Genomic DNA, 27,048 nt, shown 5'->3' with positions numbered 1-27,048 from the left:
ACACACACACACACACACACACACACACACACAAAGAACACCAGGGAAGTGCAACTATTCATAACTTTGCATATGTGTTAATTAGGAACTTGGAACAAAAGGAATGCAGGTTACTTACAACAAATCAAATACAAAATACTCACCCAAACCCATAAAAGAAATCTGAGAAACTACAGCCATCATCTCAACCAGCAGAGTAAGGTAACGCAGAAGTCTGCCTGTTTAAAAATAAGGCTTAGTCAGTGCTAAAAATGTGTTAGTCTTCCTTCAAAGTCAAACCACAGTTCACAAACCAGATTACAAACTTGTGTTTGTAGTACAACACTGCGCCATAGATTTAATGCATTCTTCAATTTCTGAAACCAGTGCATAACATTCAAATCACCTTACCGATGAACTAAATCAGGTTTTGCTTTTCAACATTCAAATAATACACAAAAGTACAGTAAAACACTAATATCATATAAATTGTGATTTATACTTAAAATGAATTAATCACATGAAAATGACTCTGCAGGTTAAATTTCAATAAATAGTTCAATCTGACCTTCACAAACGTGATTTTTTTTCATTCTTTACTGTTTTAATGCACAGAAAAGCAACACAACTATTACTGGTAATGCTTTTATTGCTACAAATGTATTTTTTTTAAATGATTTACTTGTGTATTTTCCAGTGTCATAGGAGTCACGGAGACTTGCCTGGATCATTAGAAGGTGATGGTGCTCTGCCATTGGCTGCAGAGTTTTAGTTTCATTTTATGGTCAGAATGGATAGGAATTAGCATGCAACACCTGCAGGCCGATCCCTGTCTCACCTCTGTTTGTGAGTTTTATTGCAGATGTGAGGGACGCAACAACCAAATGCTGTTGGTGTCTGTGGGAACTGTCCTTTTACTTCAGCTGCTAAATTCCTACTGCTTTACTTCAATTCTATTCTAAAAACCACCGTGTGCAAACTGGGAATCTGGCTGCCACTGTGGAAACTGAATGAAAACAATTTTCCTGCAGGTCAGTGTTGAATCCTAATGACAACCTGGAGCTGCTGTTTGAAGCTGAAGGCAGGGCCGGACTGGGAGACTTTTTCAGGCCAGGAATTAGTCATGTAACCAGGCCAGGGGGGTGTAATGCGGGCGAGTTGGGTGCACTGCGGGACCGCGTCTTCCTCGAGTGCCTTTTTTTTCCTTTCTCCCTTTCCGCACTACCTTTCCTCTTTTTTCCCCGAATTTGGGGAATTAATTGTTAACTTCAATTCAATCATGCACTCCACAGGCAGACACACACGCGAGTTGCAACACCCCCTCCTCAACTGCTGCCTGTGTTTACAACGTACTCGGACTGTTGGGGCGGGTGTTAATCAAAACAAACCAATCACGTCTTGATCTCTTCACAGGTTGCTGGCCTCTGATTGGCCTGGCTTGGCTCTCTGACTTAATTAAAAAAAAAAAAAACAAACAAACAAAAAAGATCTGACTGGCAAGGCCAGCTGGACCAGACTGGCCTGACAGCTGATTGGCCTGGCCGGCGACGTGTCTAAAAAAAAAATAATAATAAAAAGACAGCCAGGCCACCAGGCCAGTGACACGCTGGCGCTTCGGGAATTCTCCAAGTTCTCCCGATGTACAGTCCAGGCCTGGCTGAAGGTGTGGTGGTGAATGCAGAAGTGTGCTCAGTCACTTTACAGCATTGTCAGTATCATGTTGATGCTGAGATGAATGGCTGACTATAGAATCAACATCTGTAACAAGTAAGTAACATCTGTAAACCCTTACATGTCAGTCAATTCATTCCCACACTTACAACACATGCAGTTTCCTTTAAAGAGGGAGTCAACAGCAGCAGAAAACTTGTGCTGCACTGCCCTCTAGGGGCTGAAACTTTCAGGCACGCTTCACTTCTGGCCACATCCAATCAGTGACCTCACATGGCTGTAGCACTTAAGTTCAAACAGGAATGTTTTCTGGAGCTGCAAAGTTACTAATTACAGCTACACTGGTTACTGTGGATGAGGAAAGTCTTTGAGTAAAGCCACTCATTTCATCACTTCAAAACCTAAAACTAAATACTTCCATAAAATATCTTGATCTACTTCCTCTTCACTTTTCTTTGGATAAAATGATTGTGTTTCCACCCACTGATCTTTTCCATGTCCTGCTGTTAGTTTTTCCCCAGAGAAAGAGACCAAGGCAGGTGAAAAACTCATGTTTTTATTTCAATGTTTTTGTGGGAAACACTTACCTGTTTCTCTACCAATTCTGCTACGTAATGAAAAGATCCTTTGTGTTATAACACCTGAAATGAAGCACAAGCACACGGTGGAAATATTGTATTAATGCATGTTGTCATGTTTTTGTTTGTCTGCTAGCAGATACGCGTGCGCGCACACACACACAGAAGGAGAGAGAGAGAGAGAGAGAGACACACACACACACACACACATACATTGATCACCAGGGAAGTGTAATTCTTCATGAACTTGCATATGTGTTGATTAGGAACTTGGAACAAAAGGAGCTCAGGTAACTTATAACAAATAAAAAAAAAATACTCACCAAAATAAGCCAGAAGAACTGCAGCCACCACCCCAACCGCCACAGTAACGTAAAGCGGCTGTCTGTCTGTTTAAAAACAAGGCTTAGTCAGTGCTAAAAATGTGTTAGTCTTCCTTCAAAGTCAAGTCACAATTCACAAACCAGATTACCAGTGGAAAATATATCAATACCACCAACAGCTAATCCTGCATGTGTGTGCTGACAAAATGTTAAACTCTTATTCATTTTACTGTGCAGAGTAAACTACAGACCTTCATAGAATACATTTTTCCATGGCTCGCTGTCTTCCACACTAACTGGGTTCTTCATTTGGCAGAAGAAATTTTCAACATGGTAATCATCCTCAGTGATATTCATCAGTTTACTTGACTCAGTCCAGTCTCCTGTATCTCGCCTCCAACTGTAGGTGATTGGTTCAGCCTCTGGGATCCCTCCATTACAGCTCAGAGCGCAGGGCGGTGAGGAAGGAGAACAAAGCTGTGGCTCCAGTGCCACCGTGGGCTTTGGGACTTTCTCTGTTGGTAAAGAAAACAGATTTCTTTCTTTAGTCTCTCTCACAGAAGTACCAATAACTTGGAAACCTCACATTTACATAAGAGATGAGAATTGTTAGCCATGCAGGCTGAATGAAGATCATTCAACTCCTTCTCTCTCTGCTCCACCTGGAATTCTGAAAATTTATCAGGCCAACTCTACAAACTGCTACAAACGCCTGGGTCTGTTGTAAACATATTGAACCCTCTTTTATTCAGAACTACTTTAATCCATCATTTTAACAACAGGTGTTGGGCTTAAGCCCCCATTGTTTTAATGCCAGCCCTGATTTTCTTTCTTTTTTTTTTTTATTTTGGAAGATTTTGAATGTAGCAGAGTTGGAGTTTCAGTGAAGGGGAGGACTAATAAAATGTTTCATGAAATAGGAACATAAGTGCTCCTGGTTGACTACTTTCAAATGAATGGTGGCCCATATTTAGATGATGCACCCAGTTCTCAATCATACATCCATGCTCCTGGCACACACAGTAGCCTCAAGAACAAAGCGATGAATGACTGTAGTTTCCCTACAGTCTCTATTTAGAATTTGGAGGAAAGACGAATTTTACAAAACGTGCAGTGACTCATGAACGCACTCAGATATCAACCTGAAATTTGAGATATCTGGTCAGGAGTGTTCACTGAGCGTATGTGTCCAAGGATGTTGTGTTGCATCCCTAGGGGGTGCCACATGTGGAAAAAGTTTCCACTTTAATTAGTCAACACACAAGGTTGTTTTTTTCCCCCCTTTTCTTTTTTGCCAAACATGGAAGAATACATTCATATTCAAATTCCTCTAAATTTCGCATTTAGTTGAGGACTGTTTAATTTGCTTGGACTCCATTGCTGCTTGTGGTTATATTTATCATTTTTAATTCTGACAAACATAATTTACAACTAAAACTTAGACAGCTTGCTATGAAGGCTAATATAAATTTGTTGAAAGTTAAAATATTTAAATCTGGAGGTGAGTCTACAGGAGAAAAAACATCATAGAAATTGTTTTTGTATACAGCCACTGACAGGACCGAGCAAAAGTGCACGACTCCAGACAAAAGTTCAGAATGAAAACAGTCTTTATTCGAGCAAAAGTAACAACACAAAAACTCACTCTCAAGGAGGACAAAAACATAACCAAACTCACTCAACTAGGAGGAATCAAAACACTCAACTAGGAGGAATATAATACAAAAGTAACAACTAAAATACTAAGCAAAAGTATCAACTGAAAATCTCTCTGTAGCGAGGACAAGATTAACAAAGGAAATAGCAAGACAAAGTATCAACAAAGAACTGTGGCAATAAGGCAAAAAGTCAAGTACTAACTGTGGCAAACAAGACGAGAATGGCGTGGTTTCCTTGGCAAAACGGCACAAGACAAACTGGCACAGGACAAGGGAAAACGCTGACTATGTATACACACACACACACACACACACAAGGTAATGGGGAACAGGTGGAAACAATCAGGGCGGGGAAAGACAATCAACCGGGGAAACACAACAGGAAGGGCAAGTTACCTGACACAAAAGGGAAGTGGGATTTCAAAATAAAACAGGAAATCACGAGACAAGACATGACAACACTTAACACTTTTTCCTTGTCATGGCAAGCCACAACTAAAAGCCTTTAAGTAGATGAAAGACAAAAAAGTCACAGACCCTAAACTCATAAACTTTCCTAACGGCTAATCCTACATTTGTATGCTGACAAGATCTTAAACCTTTATTATTATGTTACTCTATTACAGTGCAAAGTAAGCTACATACCTGGGTAGAATACATTCTTCCATGGCTCGCTCTCTTCCTCACTAAGTGGGTTCTTCATTTGGCAGAAGAAATTTTCAACATGTTTGTCATCCTTGGTGATGTCCATTAGTTTACTTGACTCAGTCCAGTCTCCTGTATTTGGCCTCCAGCTGTATGTGATTGGTTCAGCCTCTGGGATCCCTCCATTGCAGCTCAGTTTGCAAAGAGATGAGGTGGAAGAACAAACGAGTGGCTCAACTCTCACCATGGGCTTTGGGACTTTCTCTGTTGGTGGAGGAAACAGATTTCCTTCTTCTTTAGTCTCTCTCACAGAAGTGCCAATAACTTGGAAACCTCGCATACTGTATAGATCTAAAATAGCTACAAATATTGGCATTATTGGTAAAATCAGACCCTGTTAAACAACAACAGTTTTTAAAATTGTTTTACTCTGTGGTTTAGCCTTTTATTAGCTATAGTAAAACTGCTCACCTAATCTCATGGAGATTAAGACATTGCTGTATCTATCTCATTCCTGTAATACCTTCTATTGACGTGTAATACCTTCTATTTTGTATTTGTTGTGTATTCTTATTACCTTTATTTGCATCGCTTTATGATCTGCAGTGATTATCTGTAATAATCAGAAGAACAGGATTTCTCTGTTCTTCTTACATTGAAAAGCTGAAAGTAATCACACACCGTTGATGGTATCCCACTCATGTTTCAGCCAACTGGATTAAATTATCACTTGGAACGCACAAGTTGCATTGTAATCATAGAATTTAAGTGGAGTAGAGCAGTCATGGGACTGTTCCTGTGGTAATTTGGTTGGTAAAATCCTAACTAATAAAATAATAACTAATGAAACTAATAAAATCCTAAAATTGAACAACTAAAATGCCTTACACTAACCTATAAACTAACCTTAGCCTAATAACGATATGAACATTGTCAGTCACATAGCTGGACCTTTCTTCAACACAGTAAAGAACAAGAACACACATGACTAAAATACTACATACTTACTGATCACAGTAACCTTGTACATCTCGCTCTGGATTTGGCCATTTAACTCCAAAGAATACACTCCACTGTAGATAAGAGTCAAATTGGCGATCTCCAAACGAGCAGTTTTTCTATCCAGGGTTGTGTGGCCCTGAAATGCTCCGTAGTACTCCACACTTCCTAATTTCTCAATCCACTCCACCACCATGTTGCGATTATGTTTCCACAGGATGCTTCTCAGGGGCTTGAACTCAGCAGGAATGGGTGACTCCAATATGAGTTTACCTCCATCTGCAAGGTATACTTGTTTCTCTGCACCTGCAAAGAGAGAGCAGTTTGTCAGTGGAGTTTGTCAGAAAATGAGCACGCAACACTTTTCAAATGGCAGGCTTTCAGTTTTTCCCATTATTTTTAGTGAAAAAAGTTCTAGGCTGGGTAGTAGCTAGTAGTAGTAGTTATATTTTGATATGAAGACATAAGAAAATAAAAACATGTAATTTTTTTTGGCAATTATTGTAAAATGCACTCCAAAAAAGGATTTTTAAGAAAGTAAAAAAGCCTTGTTTCTGGGAAATTCTGGGAAAAGAAAAATAATCTTGTCAGGCATTTTTTTGCATTAGAAAAGTAATCTAATATATATATATATAACTTTTTCTTAATAAGATATTCCAGCTAATATTGAGCTAGATTTAAACAGTAACAAGGTACGATAGTATTTTGTAGATTTGTAGATTTGTAGATTTATTTATTTTTTAAAAGAAAGAAATTGGACAGTACATGTTAATGCACATATAAATGTAAACACGTGAGATTGTAGCCGTGTGGCTAATTTGATAGATAGATAGATAGATTTTTATTGTCATTGCACAATCATATACATATAATAATGCAACGAAATTAGGGCTCAGTCCTTTCGGTGCAGGGGAGAACAGAAAGCATCATGCATCTTGCTAGTTGAATAGCCAAGTCCAGTAATAGATGGCTGCAGCCATGTCTCTGATATCAGAAAAAATGCAACAGTCACGGAAACACTTGTTGGATGTGCAAGCACAGTTCGTCATCCCGTGTTCGCCATGGACCTGGCGCTGGAAAAAGCTGGGAGGCGGCGGCCCAAAGGGCTGTCCTTTCAGCCGTGTCAACGCACCGGCCCTGCAGCCTCGGCGTCCTCCGGAATGTCCTGGCAGCGATGAAAGTCCGGTGAAATTGGCATCCCGCAGCGCAATCCCAAGCTCAAAAGGTCCTGATAACTGTTGTTTCCTTTGCTTGTTTACGTTTCCTCCTGGACTTGTCACTGGGAAGAACTATCCACGGAGACCCCGGTGTTCTAACGGTGTCCTCCGTAATGTCCTGGTAGCGATGAAAGTCCGGCGAAATTGGTACCACGCAGCACAATCCCAAGCTCAAAAGGTGCTGACGACTGTACGCGTACATTACCCAACATAAGGTGGTGTTTTAAGCTAAAAACACAACCGTTCACACATACAAAAACATATAATACGGCACCGAGAGTGGAGAGCTGTAGCCGCTGCGTCTATGCGCGCCGCCATGGCAACCACCATCTCTAGTCCCATTGGCAGGTTGGTGTTGTACAACGTTCATTTACAATAACAACAAAACAAAACAAAACAGAACAAGACAAAACAAACAACATAGTTGATCATAAAACATACAGGCCAAGGCTCAGGGGACCATGCGCATTTCACCACAGCTTAAACACTAAACACTAAAATTATATGTCGAGGGGCTGGTTAAAGTGCAAAGTGCTAAAGTGTAAAGTGCATTATTGTATTGCAAATTGCCCAAGAAATATAAAGTGCTATTTTGATTGCCTAATACTCAATTGCATATTACAATAATCTAATACCAACGATGGTAATTTGTGATACCTAGTGCCTAGTTATATAGAAGTATAAAGTGCTTGTTGCGTTGCACATTGCCCTAGTGCCTAATTAGTGAAAATTGCACATTACCCGATTACATATTGCAATAGATGATTATATACCAACAATGGTAATTTTATGATACAGAGAGTACCCAATTATGCGAGAATATAAAGTGAGTGTTGCATTGCACATTGCCCTAGTACCTAAAAAAAAATAAATGGAGATGTAGCCTAATAAATAGAAAAAAAAAAAAATGTTAATGAGGAAGAGGAAAGTAATAATAATGTATGTGCTCAATAGAAATTGCGGATGGAACCCTTGACAAATTAGTTACATTGAACAAATACACAGGTTTATGCATGGTTATGGCAACAGTGTTGTTCTTCCAGTAGCCAAGCTTTAAGCTGTTTAGTAAAAGATGTCAGAGTCGGGAGTTCACGTATCGTGCTTGGAACTGAATTCCAGGTGTGAGATGCACAAACAGAAAAAAGTGGCTTGACTACGGGCACTTTTTCTAAAAGGAACTACACAGTCACCTCTGGAACCAGCTCTGGTTGATCTGTTTGAGTTTTTTTTCACAAATTCTTGTAGTGGAGGTGGTGCTTGGCCATGGAAGATTTTATACATCAAGACAGCATCGGTGTGTTTAACAGTGTTGTCCCAGTTTAAGCGCTCATGCTTTTTTAATATCTGACAGTGATGGTACGTTTTGGGTTTTTTATCTAATACTTTCAGAGCTTGTTTATGAACTGTTTCGATCGGCTTTAGTGTTGTCTTACAGGCCGCTGCCCAGCTTGTTACACAATAGAGCATATGTGACATGATCATACTATCAAAATATAATTTTGCTGACTCAGGAGTTAGGTTGTTCCTAATAAATCTAAAATTGGACAAGTTAAACTTAATTCTGTTCACAGTCTTTTTTATCTGTTGTTTAAAAAGAAGTTGTGAGTCAAGAGTGATTCCTAGATATTTGAACTCTTGCACCACCTTAATTGTTTTACCTTGCACAAAAACGTTGGGATCACTGTCAGTATTTGCCCTATTTGAGAAGTACATACACACAGTCTTGGATATGTTCAAGTATAATTTTGACTTCTCAAGCCAGGTGTACACATTCATCATAGAATCTGTCAGTTCTTGAGCAGCGTGTTTTTTGTCTTTTGCATGGACATACAGAACAGCATCATCAGCATACATTTGACAGGTAACATTCAAAGGACAACAGCTTGGCAGATCATTTATAAATAAACTGAAAAGCAGTGGACCTAGGACCGATCCCTGTGGTACCCCAAGATTGTTGTTACGTGACGTTGACTTCGTGACACACTGTGTTCTTGAAGAGATGTATGATTCAATCCAGTTCAATGTGTGTGAAGAGAAGTTAAAATAAGACAGTTTGTTTAACAATATGTGGTGATTAATAGTGTCAAAAGCTTTTCTGAGGTCAATAAAGACAACACCAATAACACCACCTGCATCCAACTTTGATTTTAAATTTTCCAGAAAGAAACAGACAGCCGTCTCAGTGGAATGATGTTTTCTAAAGCCAAATTGCATCTTATTTAACGTGTATGGACTGTTATTAAGATGTTCAATAATTTGCTCCGCTACAAGTTTTTCCATGACCTTGGAAACTGCAGGAAGTATGCTTATCGGTCTGTAGTTACTGATTATTGCAGGATTACCCGATTTAAAAACTGGTGTGATGACAGAGCACTTCCAGGGGTCGGGGAAGGACCCTTCATGTATGGATTTATTGATAATAGTAGTCAAGGGTGCAATGAAGGAGTCCTTGTAATATTTCAAAAATGTAACATCCATACTAAATGCATCTTTGGCTTTAGAGCTTTTAAGACCACTAACAACCTTATCAACCTGTGACTGTGACACTACACACAAATTAAGAGATGGTGCGTCGTTGTTCAGTGGCACTGGTGGGTGGTGATCTATCTGAGGGCAGGAGCTTTTCGTCAGGTTTTTAACAGAGTCTATAAAATAGTTGTTCAAAGCTGTTGCAATGTCCCTTGGGTCATGACTGACTTTCTCATCCAGCTGTAGCTCCCTAATTTCTCTGCGCACTGTGCTATTTCCTGCCAGTTTTTTAATATTTGTCCATATATCTTTAGCATTTCCTCTTGCAGTACTTATTATATTAATAAAAAAGTTTGCTTTTGCAGATCGGATTTCCCTCACCACTTTATTCCTAAGCGAAGCAAATGTCTGCCTATCATTCACCCTTTTCGTTTTAAGCGATATTTTGAGAGCATGGTCTCTTTGTTTCATCAATGACCATATATTTTCATTAAGCCAAGGAAGGTGATTCTTTTTTGATGGTTTTGCTTTAATTTTTTTTAGTAAATATAGACACTGTGTCCTGGATAACAGTCATAAATACATTGCAATTGTCGCTAATGTTACAGGTCCAGGCATTGGATCCCGTAGGCAGATAAAAGTTTCTGTAAATGGGAGAAATAATGAGGACAGGCAACGTTGCGTTCAGTCAGTTCAGCTTCTCTCATCAGAATTTATTTGCAATAAAACCAAATATCTCTTTCTTTTCTTTGTGTTTCTTATTTAAATGTCCTTTTCTTTGTCCTAAAGATCCACAAATAACAAAAATAAAACAATATGCCTAAACATTTCAGTCTTTTCCACCTTGACATAAAGCATACATTTTCCATTCACCATAAAAATTATACTGAATTCACAGCACTGCTGTACTAATAAATCCTCCCTCAGTCCATAAACTGAATTGTTTTAGTGTAATTCACAACTATCAAAAAAACAAGTTAAGCATTCATCTGAAATGTAAAAATACTGGACATTTATGTTTCCCCTTGTTTTCATATGACTTACAGTACAAAACAAAAGTGGCATTAACTGGCATTAATTTAGTAAGAATATAAGCTGAAGACTGGCAAAGTGCGTTTCTCTTTTTCTCCAATAAAATACAAGAAATATTCACATGTGCATTCAACTGTAAACACCAGGAACAGAGGCTATATTTGGAATAAGCTGTTGCTCAAAACAACAATATTAAAACAAAATCTGAAATGTACTGGAGCCTTGAGCCACTAATAAAAACATAAGACTGGTCTCAACCTGGTCGCGGTGCGACTTCAATGTCACAGAGGGCGCCATTTTAGGCGACTGCAACACTACAGAAACGGGAGTTTCTCCACTTTCCCATATCACATGTAAATGCGGCATTTACTCTCACAGCATCAATCTAACATATAATATGAATGTTAAACAATATGTATGTGCATTTATAGTGGTTTTGCAACTTTACAAACCTGTAAATGGGAGAAATAATGAGGACAGGCAACGTTGCGTTCAGTCAGTTCAGCTTCTCTCATCAGAATGAGGAAGTAGCGCAAGTCCGCGAATAAGAGTCCAAAGGGAGGAAAACAACGAACGCACTGCCCCCTACTGGCAGCACTGAGGTGCTGTAGGTTTCAAAGTGCATTATACAAAACAAACTTACACTGTATTTTTACAGAGAGACAATAAATGACTGCTTTGGTTCAAATTCAAATACTTCTTACAAAAAATACCAAAATAAAAGCATTCATCAAAAACATCAAATGTGACCATACATTTTGTGTGTCACACTAACATGATTATGGGTGAAATGATTAGCCCAGTCGATATTGTTTAGCGCCTGTGTCAGTTTTGGAATCTCCCTCCTTGGTACTCTCATTTGCTCTGATATTGTTTTCTGAGGACAAGAAAATCTACTTTTAGATAGTTTTCTGGAGAACAGAATTAAATTATGGTCTGACAAACCTGTGATCATATTGTACATCTTTTGAATTCTCTCATACTTATTAGTGAAAACAAGATCTATACATGTTTCAGAGGAAGTAGTTAGTCTAGTAGGACCTTTGATTAATTGAGTAAAGTTAAACTTAGTTAATAATGATTTTAACTGTCTCCGATTAGATTTGTCAAGCCAGTTGATATTTAGATCTCCAAGTAGGATAACTTCATTCTTCGTATCACATTCCTTAAGTAGCGCCTGGAGCTCAGCATAAAAAGCATTTGAGGCTGATGGAGGTCTATACATCCCAATCAGCGTTATCGACATTTGTGGAGATAGAGCTACACTATATTACCAAAAGTATTCGCTCACCCATTCAAATGATCAGAATCAGGTGTCCTAATCACTTGGCCTGGCCACAGGTGTATAAAATCAAGCACTCAGGCATGCAGACTGTGAAACAAGACATTTGTGAAAGAATGGGCCGCTCTCAGGAGCTCAGTGAATTCCAGCGTGGAACTGTCATAGGATGCCACCTGTGCAACAAATCCAGTCGTGAAATTTCCTCGCTCCTAAATATTCCACAGTCAACTGTCAGCTCTATTATAACAAAATGGAAGCGTTTGGGAACAACAGCAACTCAGCCACGAAGTGGTAGGCCACGTAAAGTGACGGAGAGGGGTCAGCGGATGCTGAAGCGCATAGTGCAAAGAGGTCGCCGACTTTCTGCACAGTCAATTGCTACAGAGCTACAAACTTCATGTGACCTTCAGATTAGCCCAAGTACAGTACGCAGAGAGCTTCATGGAATGGGTTTCCATGGCCGAGCAGCTGCAGCCAAGCCACACATCACCAAGTGCAATGCAAAGCGTCGGATGCAATGGTGTAAAGCACGCCGCCACTGGCCTCTAGAGCAGTGGAGACGCGTTCTCTGGAGTGATGAATCACGCTTTTCCATCTGGCAATCTGATGGACGAGTCTGGGTTTGGAGGTTGCCAGGAGAACGGTACATTTCAGACTGCATTGTGCCGACTGTGAAATTTGGTGGAGGAGGAATTATGGTGTGGGGTTGTTTTTCAGGAGCTGGGCTTGGCCCCTTAGTTCCAGTGAAAGGAACTTCGAATGCTTCAGGATACCAAAACATTTTGGACAATTCCATGCTCCCAACCTTGTGGGAACAGTTTGGAGCGGGCCCCTTCCTCTTCCAACATGACTGTGCACCAGTGCACAAAGCAAGGTCCATAAAGACATGGATGACAGAGTCTGGTGTGGATGAACTTGACTGGCCTGCACAGAGTCCTGACCTGAACCCGATAGAACACCTTTGGGATGAATTAGAGCGGAGACTGAGAGCCAGGCCTTCTCGACCAACATCAGTGTGTGACCTCACCAATGCGCTTTTGGAAGAATGGTCAAAAATTCCTATAAACACTCTCCTCAACCTTGTGGACAGTCTTCCCAGAAGAGTTGAAGCTGTAATAGCTGCAAAAGGTGGACCGACATCATATTGAACTCTATGGGTTAGGAATGGGATGGCACTTCAGTTCATAGTATGAGTAAAGGCAGGTGAGCGAATACTTTTGGTAATATAGTGTATCTTAAGACCGATACATTCAAGGTTGTGTACACAGGCCCATTCTATCTGTTTGCACTTTAAGCATTCCCTTACATAAAACATTACCCCTCCACCCCGATTCCCCACCCGGTCTCTCCTGAAGATATTGTAGCCTGGTACATGCAGTCCAGCCATAGGGGAGTTTGTATTTAGCCAGATCTCAGACAAGCATAAAAAGTCCAGGTTCGAGTTACTTAACAAATGATGAACTTGATCACACTTGGGCAAGATGCTCCTAATATTTAAATGTCCACCAAGTAGACCTTTGAAGCTTACATTGTTGGTCCCAGATTACTTTGGCTTGGTTAAGAGTGCTATGTAGTTTTGTAGACCGTTGTTTTTTGAACACAAGGTTTCTGGAGCGTAACCCACTCCTGGACTCACCCACCGCTACACTGCTGCTTTCCGGGTGTAGCCCGCCGTCGTTAGCTCCCTGCTGCTGGGTTGCCGCACTGATGGAGTCTGGATGCAGCACATCGCTGTTGGCCTCCAGCTGCTGGGTCATTAGCCCTCGGCGCGGCCCAGCTGGGTAAGCCTCGGCTGCGCTGATGAAGCCTGGGTGTAGCACGCCGTCGCCGTCGGCCTCCAGCTGCTGGGTCTTTGGCCCTAGACGCAGCCCCGCTGAGTGCGCCGTTGCTGCGCTGATGGAACCTGGGTGTAGCACATCACCGTCAGCCTCTGGTTGCTCGGTCGTCAGTCCTCGGCGCGGCCCCGCTGCTGCGCTGATGGAGTCTGAGTGTAGCACGTCGCCGTTGGCCTCCAGCTGCTGGGTTGTTAGCCCTTGGCACGGCCCCGCTGGGTGAGCCGCTATTGCGCTGATGGAGCCTGGGTGTAGCACGCCACCGCCGTCGGCCTCCAGCTGCTGGGTTGTTAGCCCTCGGCGCGGCCTCGCTGGGTGAGCCGCTGCTGCGCTGATGGAGCCTGGGTGTAGCACGCCACCGCCGGCGACCTCCAGCTGCTGGGTCGTTAGCCCTTGGCAGGGCCCCGCTGGGTGAGCCGCTGTTGCGCTGATGGCACCTGGGTGTAGCACGCCGCAGCCGTCGGCCTCCAACTGCTGGGTCATTTGCCCTCGGCGCGGGCCTGCTGGGTGGGCCACTGCTGCGCTGACGGAGCCTGGGTGTAGCACGTTGCCGTCGTCCTCCAGCTGCTGGGTCGTTAGCCCTCGGCGCGGCCCCGCTGGGTGAGCCGCTGCTGCGCTGACGGGCCCTGGGTGTAACACGTCACCTTCGGCCTCCAGCTGCTGGGTTATTAGCCCTTGGCACGGCCCCGCTGGGTGAGCCGCTGTTGCACTAATGGCGCCTGGGTGTAGCACGCCGCCGCCGTCGGCCTCCAGCTGCTGGGTCGTTTTGCATAATATCCCAGCAGAGGAAGAATGTTTCTTTCCTTATTAGGGCCCGAGCACTGGAACAGTGCGAAGCCCTATTGTTATTGTAATGTTTTTTCTTTTTATTATTATTACGTCTAAATAACCCTTAATTTGACCCCCTAAACATGCTCCAAAACTCACCAAATTCGGCACGCAGGCCAGGTCTGGCGAAAAATTTGATAAAATGGACAAACAGACCCCCAAGGTGCAAAAATGGGCTCGGTAGCGCCACCTAGGCACACAAAGGCAGCCCCTGCGGCCCACAGGAATGTGATAGAAAGACCAAACCAACGCCGAAATGTAGGTCTCATCAAGCCCTACAAATCACGCGCTGACACCCCCCCTCTAAAACCAACAGGAAGTCCGCAATTTGCGTTGGAATGTTCACGTTCACGCACAAAATTCCGCTTTGAACAAAATCTCTCTCCTCCCAGGGCGTAAATGTCAGCGGCTTGAAAATTTAACAGATGACAGAGGACACAGTGCTGAACAAAAGTTGCTAAAGACTCCGTCATTACTCAATTCGTTTGGATTTTATAAGCCCTCAAAGTCGGAGTGGCCAGAGCCAAAACCTCATTTTTTCCCATGGAGTTTGATGGGAAGAGGCTGACACTTGGCACTAATTAAGCCCCTGGAGTCTAAAGTAAAAGTCTGACAGCTTTGAAAACTATGCAGATGGAAAGAGGACAAAAATTCCTACAAAAATATGTAGTTTTGATGTGGATTGGACCAAGTTTGTGGGAGCTGTGAAGAGTTTTCAAACATTTTTGACTCTGGTGTGCTCTGCTCTGCACTCTGCCTGGACATGTGACTCACTCTAGCTGCCTCAGGAATGTGCAATACACACCCATTGTAAGAGCTCAGAGGGAGCAGAAAACACTCTCAAACTAAAACTGCCATAACTCAAAAACGGTAAAAGATAGCAAAATCATGTAAATGGGAGATTTATAGATCCGAGTCTCGTGCCTCGTTTAAGCTTTGAATCAAGTCTGTCACTTAAACGGTGACCGAGCTGTGACGCCTCAAAAATGGGTGGGTTTTCTGGATTTCTCCATTAGATTGAATGAGGATTTCTCTGTCTGCCTGCATTTTGGTGTGATCATGCCACAGCTGCCAGTACTGATGTCAGTCACACACTAGGACATGCTAAGGGCGCCATCTGCTGGAGGGGTGCTGCTAGTGGCCAGAGGGGCACCAGCAGCGAATGTACTACCAGTGGGTTTTAGTTGGCGTCGTGTGTGTGTGTGTGTGTGTGTGTGTGTGTGCACGTGTGTGTGTGTGCACGTGCGTATGTGTGTGTGTGTGTGTGTGTTTGTGTGAGTGAGTGAGTGAGTGAGTGAGTGTGTGTGCCTGCATTTTGGTGTGATCATGCAGCAGCTGCCAGTAGTCCTGTCGGTCACACACTAGGACTTCCGCGGCCTTTCAAAATAAAAGCCCAAAACTCTTTCAAAATAAAAGCACCGAAACATACCCTTAAAAATGGCACAAACTGACGAATTGTCTACGTTTCGACACGCGCGCCGTCCCCGACATGCACGGGGGGGGGCGAGGGCCCGTCCAACGCTGCTTGCAGCTTTAATTTTAAGATTAAGACCACTTGCACAACTTCTCAATTTAAGAATCTTACGAAATGACACCAATTCAAGTTTGTTCATCTATTTTTGTTCACTGACAATGAGAGCTGCTGCATCACATTTCATATTATATATTATATTACTATTAAGAGAACGGTTTGGTCTACACAACCCACAGAGAGCAAAATATGAATAGGAATGACTGTGCTGAACAAAAACTGCATAGCTCACAAATATGACAAAAATTGAAAATACAGTTTAACATGACCCTTGGCCCTTTTGAAAAATGTATAAGACACACAGTAGATGACATGCACAGTTGATAGTAGTTTGAAGACATTTTCTGATACAAATTAAATTTTTGCAATTAGACTTTCTGAAACACTGCCTGATAGGGGTGTAATGGTACAAGTATTCGTATTGAAAATTTTCGGTACAGGGCATTGGGCTCGGTACAGAGGTGTGCAGCACGGATGAGTTACCACACAAGTATAATTTTATAGGTGGCGGAACATAAGTATCATTTTCATTTATCCATATCCACCTGCAGCTACACAAGTGAAACACTAGAGGGCAGCAGTACGCCATGGAAGCGTCTAGTGTCTCGAAGAAGAAGCATAATAAGCTACACTTGATCTTGTCTTCTCACATGGTTTGACTGTTGAAAATTTACATGTGGAGGACCTTCTTGTCAGTGACCACAGCTGTATCTCTTTTGATATGGCATATGTTGAGAAGCACCCGTCATGTATTGTTCAGGGAAAGAAACGTTTTATAAATCAGCCTGTTGTTGATAGCTTCATCTCCCTGTTTGATGCCGAGCCTCCTTCAAACAATGATGATGATGTGAATTCACTTGTACAGTGTTTTAATCTTCGATGCAAGTCTGTACTTGATAAAGTAGCCCCAATCAAATCGAGACCCACCTCTCTTAGGAAGCCTTGTCCTTGGATAAATGAAGAGATTAAAAATCACAGGAGAAGCTGCCGCAAGGCAGAGCGGCTGTGGAAAGCTACGATGCTTGAGGTCCACAGGCTGTACCTCAAGGATCTGAGATTAGCTCTAAACAATCTGCTAAACACCGCGAGAGCTGCTTACTTTGCCCAACTTATCTCTCTAAATAAGAGAAATCCTAAGTTTCTGTTTGACACTATTAGCTCTATTATATCCCCTGATGTCCCCACGGCCCTGGCCCCTTCTACGACTGATAGTAATGCCTTTGCCAGTTTTATGGTAAACAAGATCAATGACATCAGGGCAAATATCCCTCAAAGTGCTTTAAACCTGTGCACTTTTCTGCCTCCTCGGTGTAAATGGTCTGTGTTTTCTTTGGTTTCACTGTCAGACATCAGTGCGCTCCTTGCTACCATGACACCGTCCTCTAGCCCTCTGGACATACTCCCAACATCACTGTTCCTTAAAACTTTTGGCTCTATTGGCCCCTGCATTGTAGAGATTATAAATCAATCTCTTCAAACTGGTGTCGTCCCCACTTTCTTTAAACAGGCAGCAGTGGAACCTAAATTAAAGAAATCAAACTTGGATCCTACTGATTTAAAAAATTATAGGCCCATTTCAAAGTTCCCTTTTCTATCTAAAATTCTGGAAAAGGTAGTAGCTGAACAATTAAATGCCTTTATGGATGAAAATTCGTTTTTCGACACCTTCCATTCAGGCTTCCGTAAAAAACACTCCACCGAGACTGCCTTAACGAGAGTTTCTAGTGATGTCCTGATGGCAGCAGACTCTGGTCAATATACAGTCCTAGTACTGCTCGATCTCACCGCTGCATTTGACACGGTGGATCATAAAATCTTATTAAATAGACTGAGAGACACTTTTGGGATTATGGGTACTGTCTTTGATTGGTTCAGGTCTTACCTGACTGACAGGAGTTTTTTGGTCCATGTCAGTCAGTTTTTATCTGACCCAACAGGTCTAGCCTGTGGGGTCCCACAGGGATCAGTCCTTGGCCCTTTTCTCTTCCTGCTCTACATGACCCCTCTTGGACAGATAATCAGTGAGTTCAGTGATGTCTCTTATCATCTATATGCTGATGATGTACAGCTCTACTGCCCTTTCAAGCAGACTGAGCTACATAAATTAGATAATTGCCTGCTTGACTGCCATCAAAAAATGGCTAAACAACAATCTCCTCCAACTGAACTCTGCCAAAACTGAAACACTGATTATCGCCCCAGACACTGCCATTCCCCTCATAAAGCAGCACATAGGTCAGTTAGGTCTCTCTGTCCAACCTAGCCTACGTAATTTAGGAGTTGTGCTTGACAAGGACATGTCTTTGGACCACCACTGTAAACAGCTGGTGAAAAACTGCTTTTATCACTTGCGGAATATTGCTAAACTGAGGTCCATGATCTCAAAACCTGAAATGGAGATGATAATTCATGCCTTTGTTTCATCTCGTATTGATTATTGCAACACTCTTTTTATGTGTTTTAACAAAAAGGCTGTAAATCGCCTTCAGACTGTGCAGAACGCAGCAGCAAGGCTCATAACTGGTTCTAGAAAAAGGGATCATATCACCCCAATTTTATATTCTTTACACTGGTTACCAGTTACTTTTAGGATTCATTTTAAGATTTTAGTTCTTACTTTCAGAGCCCTCCATGATCAAGCTCCTTTGTACATAACTGAGTTACTGAGACCCTACTCTCCCTCACATTCCCTAAGGTAATCAGATCAGAAACTCTTGATGATCCCCCGCACCAAATTTAAAACACGAGGTGATCGGTCTTTTCAGGCTAGTGCCCCTCGCCTCTGGAATGCACTCCCAGTGACCTTACGCTGCATAGAGTCCACTGAAGGTTTTAAGAGAGAACTTAAAACCTATCTTTTTAGACAGCCTTTTCACTGTTGACGTCTCTGGGGCCTCTGTGAGGTTATTTGCTGTTGTGTTGTTGTCTGTCTTTGTGCTGTTGTCTAACATCTCTGTATTTTATTGCATTTTGTCTATGCTGTAAAGCACTTTGTGATTGTATCTAGGAAAAGTGCTCTATAAATAAAATTTACTTACTTACTTACTTACTTATTTAAGCATGACCTGAAGCCTGAGCACATAGACATAATATACGTATATTATGTCTATGCCTGAACACTGATGTCATAGCTACGGCTAATGCTACCAAAACTGGCACTAGCGAGAAACTAGAGCTTGAAGACCGTCCCTTGTCGTTAAAATGTCCTGTTTGGGAACACTTCGGCTTCCTGGTCAAATATTGCAACGGACAAAGACAAGTGGTTAAAACGAAGGCACTGTGCCGACATTGCTCAGCAGAGATCGGGAACGTTCATGGCAACACGGCAAACAGGCTATTTCATTTGAAACAGTGTCATCAGAGTGTGAATATCTCTGGTACAAGAAAAAAAAAACAAAAAAAAACACCCTAGTGCAAACACAGCTACAGCATTCAAGCAGCCTCTCCCTAGCAGTCCAGATCGGGCCAAAGTGATAACAATTTACATTTATAAATATGTATTTTATATATATTGTGTTTATTTGAGAATATTTTATTTATTGGAAAACTTATTTTATATATATTTTGTTTATAATGAGAATATTTTATTTATTGGAAAACTTATGACCAGCACTTGGCAGCAGTATTCTATTTTTTTTTCTATATTTTGTATAATGTTACAATAAAGTTCCTAACAAACATAAGTTAGTCACAGGTTAGCCACATGTTTTGTTGGTGTCATTTCAAATTTGTTTCTCTGGAATATTGTGCAAACCAGCAGCTGGAATGTTACTCTATGTGTAGGCCTATTTAATATGTTATACTGCTGGAATATTCTTTTTTTATGATGTAAAATATAAAGAAGCCCTAAGTAAATAGAAAATTGCTTCTTAATCTACTGATTGATCTGGAATCCTTTGGTCTGTGTGACAGTGGAGAAAGTAGTCTTGTCCTGAATGATGGACTCAGTGTTGTCAAATACTTTTCAATGATGGATGCAGTGTTGTCAGATACTTCCAATGAAGCAGTTATGTTGTATGTTGAGTTTTTATTGTTTTAATAAAGAAAAATGCTAAAAATAAGAATGCTTCTGGTGCCTTAATCAAATCACTTATTTTTGTTATGCTGTTTTAGGAAATTGTGTCTTATTGTAAGCTTGTCTTTGCTAGTTGTTAATATTATATTAAGGTATAAATTCTTAAAGTCAGCTCAATCAAGAGACTAAAATACTCATTTTAAGCAAATCTATCTTAAATAAGTGAGATTTCATTGCTTGTAATAAGCAAAGCTTGCTTAAATTCTGGTATTTTTGTCTAGTTTTAAGGCTCATTATGGTCTTGTAGTGGCTAGACTTTTTTGCTAGTTTTAAGAATTCTAGCCAAGTAAAATTTTCTTACCCCACTGGCAGATTTTTTTGCTCAATATAAGACAATTTGACTAGATTTAGGAATATTTGGCTTATTTCTAGAAGGGCTGTTTTTGCAGTGTGGTGCATATTATGGCCTCAAACATTAGGCAGCAAGGTGACTGATGTTGAAGGGGGTTATTATAGATCAGGGTTTCCCAACTGTTTTCATGCCGGGATCCACATGTAGGGGTATTATGTGTCCCGGGACCCACCACTTACTTTAAATAATAATAAAGCTGTCCAAAAGTAGTACACTTTCAATGCACCTACATCAGTCATGAGGGTGAAATTTACATTTGTCTTACATTCAGGACACTGTCTTAAATTCAGTGTGAGGCCTCTATCACATGTTGTATTCCATTTGATTATTGCAGGTCATTTAAAATTAGTCATGTGAAAACCATCAGTGCTGACATATTTTACTTTAAACCTGAATATATATATATATATATATATATATATATATATATATATACATATATATATATATATATGTGTGTGTGTGTGTGTGTGTGTGTATATATAGATAGATAGATAGATAGATATAGATATAGATATATATAAACAGCACTTCTCTGTTCATAAACAATGCAATAAAAACAATTTTGCCAAAAAGTTGTTTTTTGTTTAGATCAATCTCTAACTCAGATTATGTCATGAGCAAAACATAAAACCATGAGCCAGTCAGTTTAGGCTGACAGTGTTTGCATTCTGCGCAGGATGTCATGGACAATGATTCATTAAAGGGGCATGACAGATTGTGCCACCTAGTGGTTATATGCCTACACTGCATGATTTAAAATTTCCACCCTCCACAGAGGTTTCTCCCGCTGTACCAACAGCATCTCTGTTGCCTACCATGTGATAATGCAGTTGGTTATGCAGGCCTTGGAATTACGAACAGCGTGTGCTATATGACAACTGAGTGCTCAATTCATGTTTCACTGGACTTTTTTTTAAAAATGAAAGGATTCTTATTATGGATTAAAATTGGCAGTGTGCATAGACAAAAACCCACAAGAGCGCAGTGCTGCCTAACACTGCTTCTGTTACAATTAAGCACTCATTTTGACAATTATTCAAGTGAAAATTCTGTGCAGTTGCTGCCTGTTCGAGGGATGTGCAGCCGTGCGTATTTCTAGTACCGTATTTCACCAATTAATCGCCCGGCCGCAAATAGCCACCTGGTTCTTATAAACACCTGGGGTCTGCACCAATTTTGCGTGTTAAACGCCCACCCGAATAACCGCCGGGGCGATTATTTGCATTTTGTTGAGGTAAACCCAAAATAAGGCTATTCACCTTATCACGGATTCTTGGGAATTTGGATAAATCATGTCCCACTAAGAAAAATGCTATTTCTGTTGGAAATGTACAACATTTTAATGAATAAAAAGAATCAAGGGCATAATCAGGGGGTCCTTTGCACATTTGTAAGGTTTTTTCATAGGTTTATTTTTAATTTGTATTAATTTAATGATTATATGTGGGCCCATGCCCTACAAAACCAGTTGTCCTCGGATAGGAGATAATCATTTCAACTTGATTAAAACAACAAAAAGTAATAATTTCATTGAATAATATCTTTACCACATGAAAGAGTACATCATAATATGTATTAAAAACTACAAATGATGAGTTTTGAACAATATTTACTATTATTTTGTGGTTGCTCAAAATGTGTCCCACATATTCGTCACCACCGTCAGATATTTATTTAAAAAATAATAATAAAAAAACTACAAGGTCAATTACATTCCTGAGGATCCCTTTTCAAACCGTCAGCTCTACTGCATGCTTCAAGACCGCTCAGGCTCCTGTAAGTTTGCTATTTTCTCTTAAATCGCTTCATATTTTGGGACACTGCTAGTGTCACAACCATAACATGTCAACACCGTCACTTTTGTATAAAAAATATTAGATTAGATAGTGGAATAAATGTATACTTTTTAAGAAGAGGTCTGATGCAGGTAACAACAGGGGGGAAACAAGATTGCTAATGTGAACAACTCATGCTTATCATGTGAAAGAGCAGGTTTTTGTCACCACCGTCAGACGTCACCACCGTCAGGTTTTCTGTCTGACGGTGATGACTGAAGTCTGAAAAATGCTTATAACAGTGCTCAGGATTGTTATTTTTGTTAAATAAAGTTGTTAAGCAAGAAGCCATTGACTTGAGTGGTATAAATTTTGGAATTGTATGTTGTAATGAGGCCACTGTCACCACCGTCAGATTAGTGTCACCACCGTCAGAGGCAGTTATATTTGTTTTAAATGACTATACGTACAATATGTTTCTTTGGTGCTGCTGAATTATTTAAGTATTAGTCTCTTTTAATACAAATATATGTTTTTCAAATTTAAAAAAAAAATATTACAGTGACGGTGTTGACAAAAACAAAGTAGCCTAATAACTGGAAAAATGCCTATTTTATGAAAAAAATGCAAAATGAGGAGGTTGCACCGGTACATTGCTGAACAGCCAAGACCTTGGTCTATAATGATATACCTTCAGATTTTGTAATTTAACTCACTTTTTTTTTTCAAAATTAAAACCTGTTTTATCCAAATTCCCAAGAATCAGTGTTATTTTTGCAAAAGTAAACAGTTAGCTGCACAATAACTGTGCAGCACTTCCGTTTTCTGTCAAAATAAGAGAGCTAGCTAACGTTAGAAAAAAGGGTGTACTGTAATCTTAAATCGACCGACTGTAAATATGTTGGACAGTAACTGTCATCACAATAATGGCCTGGTGCAGGTCTGTGCAAAAATAAATAAAGGCCTGCAGCGAATAGCCGCCTGGTTCTTTTAAACGCCTGGGGTCCAAGTTGATTTTGCATATTAAACGCCTAGGCGATTAATTGGGGAAATATGGTATCTTGTATTTCACCAACTGAATTCTAGTTAATTCTCTACCTTATTCTCTTTTTAAAATTTGTTAGGCACATATTTTTCTATTCTGTATTTCTTTCTGTTTTCTTATAATGTAATTCTTCTTTTGAGAACTGAGCAACTGCAACTATCCCAATTTATATAGTATTAGTATTAGTATAGTAAATAGTATTCCTGATTTCTGATTATTTAAATGTTTTTTCTCAAACTATTTCTCACCTTGCTTTTCCCTTCACTCATGAAAATTAACATTATTTACGTCTATATGGGTTGCAAGTGGGTGAAAAAAAAAGTCTCAGTTGAGTAGATTAAATACTTGCTGCTATCTCCCTGCAGCAGAAACCATGACTGTCTACACATTAAGAGAGAGGCTGTATGGACAAGATGCAGTGGTGTAATTCACTGATTATTTAATAATCCAAAACGCCAACAGGAACAGTCAGGATCTATCATCATCATAGCGGTCTAACAACTTATTTCAGGAGCTCAAAGTGTAATTCTGTTTTCCCTGGAGAGTTTCCACTGTTGTGTCAAGTTTTGAACTGCAGTTTTTAACACCAGCCACAATGTCTACCTGAGCAGTGTGTGTGTGTGTGTGTGTGTGCTAGAGCCTCTTGGCTTTCATTTGGGTGTCTATATTAACAGAAGAGAGCAGACTGTCTGTGTGAGCAGAGTGTCTCAGATGCAGTTCGGGCCTCGTTGCACTGCAGGAGTTTTGACGTGGAGCCAATTTTCTCTGCATTAAGTCACGTGGTTCTCAGCAAAATAGCCAAGGGAAATTATCTGCTGGTAGTCATATTGACAGTATACCTGCAATATTACACATCTGACACCTTTCACTAATATCTCTAAAATATGTCATAAAAAATAAAAAAAAATCAAATCACAATCACAAATCACATAAAAAAATCTAATTTTCTACAACCCCTTTTAGCAATTACATGAAAGACAGAAAGTGAAGGCTACGCTTGTGTGGGGTTTCAGGGATGCTGAACTGTGTTGCTACGACCTTCTGTTTTGGAGATATAAAAAAAACCTACATTGCCCATTATCGAAGACAAACTCAGTGTAAAAAGAGAGATCTGTCAGTAGCAGCAGCAGCAGCAGCAGCAGCAGCAGCAGCACTGCTGTCTGTGTGAACACTCTCTCACACACACACACACACACACACTCACACACACACACACATCCTGCACTATATGCATTTGCCTTTGCCTTTGCACTTTCAGCCTTGGTTACTGTTACTGCCACTTGTTTTGTTTACAGTTTTTTTTGATTGCTTGAACTCATTTTACAAATGCTTTGCTCACTGTGCCAAAACTCTAAACACAGCGCAAATAAGACACAACACCTGGAAATAAACCATACACATTTATGGCAAACTGAAACTCAGTCATCAAAACTTAAAAATCCTTTGTCAAAATGCAACTCTGATAACAAAAGGATACACATTTCTATAATATGAACACACTTTCACAGCAGCAAGCAACACAATAACATACTTAACACAAAACACAGCAGTTTTTACTGCTTTTCATTTATTTCTTCAAAAGGAATTCTGCAAAGCTCAAAACAGAAATTAAGCATCTTTTCACAGTAACAGCTGTTTCCAAAATAACCAAAAAATAAAAATAAACAAGAAAGCTGTCAACTCTGTCAACTGTATACAGTATACAGTATATTGTACTTTACAGTACAGTTTTTTCAATCACTTTTTCCAGTATAATGAAACTGGGATCCACTTTGTCGTCATCTTCACCTCCAAACCACAGCAGAGGTTTTCTTTTGCAAATGTGTTCATACCTTTTCATTGGATTCACACATTTTTCACACTCTTTTGCACCTGCATCTCTATGAAATCACTAGTGCACCTGCATCACTGCCCTTTCCACCAATCACCAATCAGTCAGTATGCACCTACAAAAAAAGAGCCTATAAATTGTATTCTGTATTTTTTTCAACTCCTTTGAGTTTTTCTGTGTACTACTGTATGTGAATTACAGTATTTCAGTTTTTCCATCAACACAGTAAAATTTCACTTCAAAGTCTTTCTGAGTTTGGATGCAGTTCTTTACTGTAAGTTCACATTTGAATGTGCAGCTCACAGGAGAACCTTGTTCAAACTGACAGCTGTATTTTGTATTCTGCTGTCAGCTGTGGTACAGTACAGTAGAGCTGACTGAAGGAATCTACTCATTTGGGCAGAAGTTGAGTTGTTTGAGGGAAATATTGGCTTTTGCTACTTGCTTTACAATATGTGACGATGTAAATCGTCAAAAAAAAATATGACTACCGTACACGCAGGAAAAAGTAAGGTTGAACCTGCTCAGACTGAAAAGGGTATGTTGCATTCTGGTGTTGAGTATGAAGTGAGTGAGTGAGTGGATTAGTTGTATTGGGTGGTGACAAAATGTCTTTTGCTGCATGTTTGAAATGTTTTGTCATGGTAAGAGCCTTTTGCAAACAAAATGTGTTATTTTGGGAAGAGAGCCTCTCATTAGGCTGATGGATTTACTGTTTTGAAACCAGGGTTTGTGAGTTGGCAAACATAAATAAACATACATACATAGTATGTAAAGCAAAAATAAAACAGTACAACAAAATCAAACTACGTACAGCTACAAAATATCATCCACATCGCATACGATGTCTTCCTGTGCCTCTTTCTCTCACTGCCTCCACGCAAAGTACTCAACATGGCTGACCTGGGGCCTGTTTGTAGTGCTTAGGCCCTGACTGGTTGGTGTTCAGTTTTCTAAGTAAGTGCTTTCACGTGTGTGTCTCAGGTTTTCTTATAACCTGATGTGTTTTATATTTTGAACATAAGTGTTTTCCCAAATGTAACCACATGCTTTCATTTTTGAGCGAGGTGTCTTCTGTATGAAATAGTGTCTAGTGTTCAGGAGGAAGTGTGTTGCAGAATTGCAAACACAGTTTAAAGCAGCACTTGTGTCTAAGGTATGGCCACGCTGTGTTTAAGGTTTAGTTCCAATGACTTCAAGTTTTGTCACATTGGTTTAAGAGTATGTTCTTAGTGTGTAAGCAATCGAAAAAAACTGTAATATTTGTCATCACCAAAAGCTTAAAAAAATAAATAAATAAAAATAAAAAAAAATAGGTTGCTATCCCATCTACACTTCCTGGTTTGGTTTTAAAATCTGGCTCAAATGAATTTGTAATTGAACAGCCCTGCATGATTGTCAATATTTTTCCGTTCTAGCATTGTCATTTTTACTGGAGGGTTTGACTTGTGTTCCACAGGCCAGAAACAGCACCATAAACAAGTACAGGACACAGAGTCAGAGAGCAAAGACACACCTCAACTTCACGGAAGCATTCAGAAAACTTTATATAAGCAACGCTGTCAAAAAACAGCCTCCCATCGCACTGAAGCCAATGTTTCCATTAGGGAAGTGAAGTGGGGCGTTTCATGAAACTTACCCTCTGTAAAGTCCAGCAGCAGCACAGCCAGGAGCCTCAAGAAAATCACACGTCTACCCATGTCTACAGACAGAAATGACAAACTGTTTGATATAAAACTGTCCTTTCTTTTGGCACAAAGTAGGAGCTCCGTCAGCGTCTGAGCTGCATGTCGCTCCTGTCTTTACATCCGGATACAGAAGTGAAAGCAAAAGTAAAAAGGTCCGTCTGGGAGAGGGGGTGGGGTGGGCTCACTGCCTGGACTGACAATACACTTTGAACACTGCTGCGGCTTTAAAGGCACA

Source organism: Myripristis murdjan, chromosome 22 (genome assembly GCF_902150065.1).
Source record: "Myripristis murdjan chromosome 22, fMyrMur1.1, whole genome shotgun sequence".
Classification (NCBI taxonomy): domain Eukaryota; kingdom Metazoa; phylum Chordata; class Actinopteri; order Holocentriformes; family Holocentridae; genus Myripristis; species Myripristis murdjan.
This window is presented reverse-complemented; position numbering follows the sequence as displayed.